At 45.8% G+C, this 5850-nt stretch overlaps 1 long non-coding RNA gene across 1 annotated transcript in view; it reads left to right on the forward strand.

The window, feature by feature from the left end:
• LOC110331370 overlaps positions 1 to 2483 on the forward strand; it is a 28654-nt gene extending 26171 nt beyond the window's left edge. The window contains exon 4 of the long non-coding RNA XR_003845141.1: positions 544 to 2483. This is a non-coding gene — a long non-coding RNA (uncharacterized LOC110331370). The remainder of the gene's footprint in view (positions 1 to 543) is intronic.
• Positions 2484 to 5850: the final 3367 nt, after the last annotated feature.

Raw genomic sequence — 5850 nt, forward strand, 5'->3', positions numbered from 1 at the left:
TTCCAGGACAGCCAGAGCTATACAAAGAAACCCTGTCTCCGAAAAAAAAAAAAAAAAAAAAAAAAAAACCTTAAATAAGATGAACCTAAACTTTCCTCTTAGAGATAATGGCATCATTTCAACATTTCCCGTCCACAGTAAGTCACTGTTTTATACCACGGGAGGTTTTCACATATTTTCCAATGTTCCTAATATAATATTGGGCATTAGATTAGGCACCAGAGATACAGAGCTTAATTTACAATATACTATAAATATAATAAATAAAGCCAGGAATGGAGGCTCACACTTTTAATCCTAGTCCTTGGGAGGCTGAGGCAGGAGGGTTGTGAGTTCAAGGCCAACATGGAGTACACAACGAGACTGTCTAAAAAACCAAAATCTAACAAATGTAATAACAAACAAACACTTGACTAAGTGCTTGCAACTCATACACATGTGTTCTATAACCCCCTCACTTTACAGAAATCACCTCATTGAGCCCATAGACCATTTCATGTATTGTTTCATATTTCGTTTGTTTTGTTTTGTTTCTTGAGACAGGATTTCTCTGCGAACCCTGGTTATCCTGGAGTGCACTCTGTAGACCAGGCTGGACTCAAACCTTGCATCTACCTCTGCCTCCCAGTTCATGATGTGAACACCTGGATCCAGATGTGCCTGAAGCTCTCCCATTATCTCGACTTCTCGATGAAATGGTCTCAGGTTGGGATCTCTCAGACTTGCAGAAGAAAAGAAACCAACCCTAGCTAATGCAGAGACACAGCATCTGACCCTGTCACTATTGTGCCAGTCAAGTGAGCGGGTGCTGGCACACAGCGGCATCTAAATTATACCCGGGGCACACGTAAGGTGAGATGGTTTTGCTTTCTGCCCTTTCCCATTCTTTTTCTGAAGCCTTCAGCCTCAGAGAGTCCTGTCGGCATGGTCCCAGTCACCGGGCACAAGAATTACACCCAAGGTCATGAAGAGTGATGGCAGAGCTGTCATCCCCAGGAAAGGACAACAACAACAAACAACAGTTATTCCAGCTCTGGAGTACCAACACACCGCAGGCTTCCAAAGCCCTTGTAGCCAAATTAAATCTGACATCACTCCTCGGGTTGACAGAACACCATGGCAGCTTTTCCAATAGAATGAACCCAGATACCCGAGGGTGCTGTCTCCTGTGGGTTGGCATCACCTCCTCCACCACAGCTCAGCTAATGGTGATTGAGCCTCGGAGATCACGGGATGGAGAGTAACAGGCACGGAGAACTCGGGGTGCTCACACAGGAGCCCAGAGAAGCCAGGAGCTCAAACGTGACCTTGAGTTCAGCCCCAGGGCCCTGCAGCCATCGTACTATCTCTGCTCCTTGGCCAAGGTCAGAAGGAATCCACAGGGTCCCCGCTAGGCCACTTCAGAATCAGCACATCGGTTGATGAGCACAGCAATGTTCTTTAAACAAAGGAACGGCTGGCATCAAGGTCATCACAAAAGGTTGTGACTGTCCCTCTCTGCCAAAAAGGACACTGGCCACATCTGGGCAGAGGTGTGACAGCGTACTCATTCAGGACATAAGTTGATGCCCACACTGCTTAGCTCCCCACCACAGGACACTTGACCCTTCTCCACCGTTAAAGGTGACCATTACACTCTGCTGAGCAGGGTGAGGTCATCTTCCCTCTCGAGAGAAGGGACATAAAAGGAAAAAGAAAAGGAATTTTCTCCCCTTGATAAATCCAAAGCTGTAATAAAACAGAATTTAGATCTTTGGTGAATAATTCATGCTTATGCAAAAGGAGGGGAAAAAAGGCTTTCATTATCCTTCGTGTCCCTCTTCCTGAGTCCTAGAATCCGATTCCTGGATGGAAGTAGACTGAGATCTAGAGGGGGTTTGCCAGCTGACCCTGGGGGTTGTCCCTCTTGTCACTGCCACCTCTTCAGTGAGCTTTGAGTGGCTCCCCAAGCTGAGTCAGGATAGAGACAAAGGCCAGAGGCAGAAAGAGTCAGCTTCAGTAGCTACGTGGACTGTCCTCCCTCCTCAAGACAACATTGTCACCAACAACAAAAGGCAAAGGGAAAAAAATAAATAAATAAATAAACAAATAACAGAAAAGGGAAAGAGGGTCGGAGAGAAAGCCCACTGAGTAAACTGTTTGCTGCGCAAAATCCAAACCTCAGTTCAGATGCCACAGTACCTATGGGGACATTCTGGGCATGGCGCTCCACATTCGTAATCTCAGGGCTGGGAAGCTGGACATGGGCAGATCCTGGAAGCTCACTAAGCAGCCAGTCAGCTAAAACAGCAAGTGCCGGGTTTACTGAGAGAGCATAACCAAAAAGTTAAGATGGCAAGCAATCGAGAAAGACACCTAACACTAACTTTTGGCCTCCGCATGCACGCACACAAGGGCTAGTGCAATAGAACACACGTGTGCCTATACACATCCGACACACACAGAGCACTGAACCAAGAGCTTGGGTTTGTGGCGTGTACAAAAACTATGGCTATTTTATTTATTTTATTTTATTTTAAGTTATGTACACACGTGTGAGGGTGGGTGTGTATGTGCATATATAGAGGTCAGAAGAAGGCTTTGGACTTATCCCCTGGAGCTGGAGTTACAAGTGGTTGTGAACCACATGACAAAAGTGCTGGGAACCAATTGGGGTCCTCTGCCAAAGCAGTATGTGCTCTTACGCGCTGAGCCGTCTCTCCAGCTCCCTGGAATTGGCTCAAAATGAGTTATAGCATTAAACGTGACGTTCAACGCTATGAAACTTCAGGATGAAATGCAAGAGCAAACAGTACATGTTCCCATTTGTTTGTTTGAAGCAGGTCTTATTAGGCTTCCTGGGCAGGCCTCGAACTCCTGGACTCAAGGGATCCTTCTCTCTCAGTCCCCAGTAGGGACTGGGATCCAGGTCCACTCCACTCCATTCAGCTGATAGAAGTTGCCTAAAAAGCCCACCGAGGGTTCATTGGGAGGCTCTAAGCATACAGCTGAGTTTTGCATTTTGACTTGGCATTGAGCAATCTTGCTAAGCTTGTCTGTTATCTGGAATTGCTTATTTTTGCAGATTCTTTTTGACTTTTTAAATGTAGACAGTGATGTCATTTTTGAATAGAGACAGTCTTATTTTTTTCTGTTATAATCCATATACCTTTTTCTTGCCTTATTGCGTTAGTAATATTGAACTCACCTTGAGCCCTGCTTTAGGAGTTACGGTTTCTTTGGCTCTTAGTGTCTAAATTTGTAGCAAGAGGGAAACACTCTCTCACTAGAAGTTAATCTTCCATCTCAGGGGCAACTTGCAATCTAACTTTGACTTCTAAGGCCCTGGGTATACCCTTGAGGAAAGCTGAAGCCCAGGGTCTCAGAGTCAGTCCCAGGATGCAGACCGTAAGGCCTGGCATATGTCTTCTAACACTTCATCTTTGCTAGAAGGTGAAATGTTAGAAATGGGCCAGGGGTCTCGACGAAGTGGCCACCCAATCTGTGTGTGGTGGTTTGAATATGCTTGGCCCAGGGAGTGACACTATTAGGAGGTGTAGCCTTGTTGGAGGACGTGTCACTGTGGAAATGAGCAATGAGACCCTCCTCCTAACTATGTGGGAGCCACTCAGTCTTCTAGCAGCCTTCACATGAAGATGTAGAACTCTCAGTTCCTCTTACACCATGTCTGCCTGGATGCTGTCATGCTTCTGCCTTGATAATGGACTGAACCTCTGACCCTGTAAGCCAGCCCCAATTAAATGTTGTCCTCGTAAGAGTTGCCTTGGTCATGGTTTCTGTTCACAGCAGTCAGACCCTAACTAAGATACAATCCAACCTCCTCACATAGGTTCATACATAGCTGTGCCAAATCAGGCGGGCAAGCACTCCCAGCAAGGGGCTGCTGAGCTTTTACTCTTGATTCAAGTGTCCCACTCGGAGCAGTCAGAGCTCAACCTCACATTCCTTTGCGACTGGCTAAATGAAAGCGGCACACTGCTACTTTTGAGAACAGGATGTAACTCCAGGCACATCCCTTGACCTTAGAAAAATGCTAACTCTGGGAGGAGTCGCAGCCGGATGTGCCTTTAAAGCTCTCTCTAAAGATGAAGCCTCCTTTGTCTCATTTAACCCTTTGCTAGAAAAGACTGTACATCTCATTTGCATTTCACTCTCCCTTGATGCCTTGTCTTTGTTTTGTTTAAGATTTATTTATTTATTATTATATGTAAGTACATCGTACACAGACATTCCAGAAGAGGGAGTCAGATCACATTGTGGATGGTTATGAGGCACCATGTGGTTGCTGGGATTTGAACTCAGGTCCTCTGGAAGAGCAGTCAGTGCTCTTAACCACTGAGCCATCTCTCCAGCCCAGTCCTTGTTTTTTTTTAAAGAGATTTATTTTTAAGACTGTGCACATGAGCGCAGTTCTGATGGACGCTAGGGTAGGGATTCAAATCCACTGAAACTGGAGGTATGGGCAGTAAGCCACCTGATGTGGGTGACGGTCACTGAACTCAGGTGCCCCTGTGAGGACAGCAACTGTTCTTAATCACTGAGCCGTGTCTCCAGCCCTGACACCTATTCCTTTTTTAGTCCCAGAATTTTGAAGCCTCAGCCAAAAATTGAGACATCCTTTGATATTCAATACCGCCACGTAAAACAAACAAGGAAAATTAATCTCAGAAAGTTTACATAACCTACCTGGGTCGTGTAATTAAGACATGGCATAATTTGAACTCGGATCTGTTGGGAAAAGAAAGAATGTTCTTTCTTCGGGACTATACTACTACATCTAGGAAAAGCTGGGCAGGATTTGTCACACTCTGTGCAGACACAGAATTGCGTGGTGTGAAAGAATTCTCAAGTTTCCTTCATTCGTCTAAAAGACCAGACTGTGGCAAATGAGAGAACGGTGTTGCGTGTGTCCTCCAAATGGCCATGGAACGACATTCCTCTGAAGTCCTGAAGCAGGTGCAGAGGTCAGAGGCCACCAGTCTCTAATTATCAGCCCTGGCCCCCTGGAGCTTATTTGAATAATTCCAACCAGGAACCAGAATTGCCAATATGCACTTAAGTTCTTGTCCACAAAATTATCTATTGGTTTTTAGGTCACGGAGCCCAAGCCAGTTTGCTTCTGTGACTACTTCAGAACGCCTGGGAGTCATCCTGAGGGAGGAAAGCGAAGCCCAAGCCAATGTTCAAGATGGAAACAGTTCATGTTACAGCCACAGGTGAAGAGAACCAGGTGCCTGGCTGTCCTCCACGACCCTTGAATGAAATCTTGCTTACATTTTCAAAATATTAATTCTTCTAAGGGCTAGAACATTTAAATTATAGAAAGGTGCCTCAAAATGTCATTCTTGTGGGGCTGGAGGGATGGCTCAGCGGCAGTTGAGAGCATTGGCTGCTCTTCTGGAGGACCCAACTGTGGTTTCCAGCACCCCCATAGTGGCTCACAACCATTTCTAACCCCAGTCCCATGGGATCTAACTCTCTCCTCTGGCCTCATGGACACGCATGTGGTACACAGAGATACATGCAGGCAAAATACCTATATACATAAAACAATAAGATAATAATAACATTTAAATGTCATTCTTGGAGAAATGCCTTCCAGAATAGGAAACATTTAACAAACCTCTGCCCCCAGTGTTCATAGTTAGACTATTGTTTGTTTGTTTGTTTGTTTTTCCAGACAGGGTTTCTCTGTGTCACTCTGGCTGTTCTGGAATTCTCTCTGTAGATCAGGAAGGCCTCAAACTCTAGAGAGTTTGCCTCTCTGCCTCTGCCTCTGCCTCTGCCTCTGCCTCTGCCTCTGCCTCTGCCTCTGCCTCTGCCTCTGCCTCTGCCTCTGCCTCTGCCTCT

This window comes from Mus pahari, chromosome 14 (genome assembly GCF_900095145.1).
Source record: "Mus pahari chromosome 14, PAHARI_EIJ_v1.1, whole genome shotgun sequence".
Classification (NCBI taxonomy): domain Eukaryota; kingdom Metazoa; phylum Chordata; class Mammalia; order Rodentia; family Muridae; genus Mus; species Mus pahari.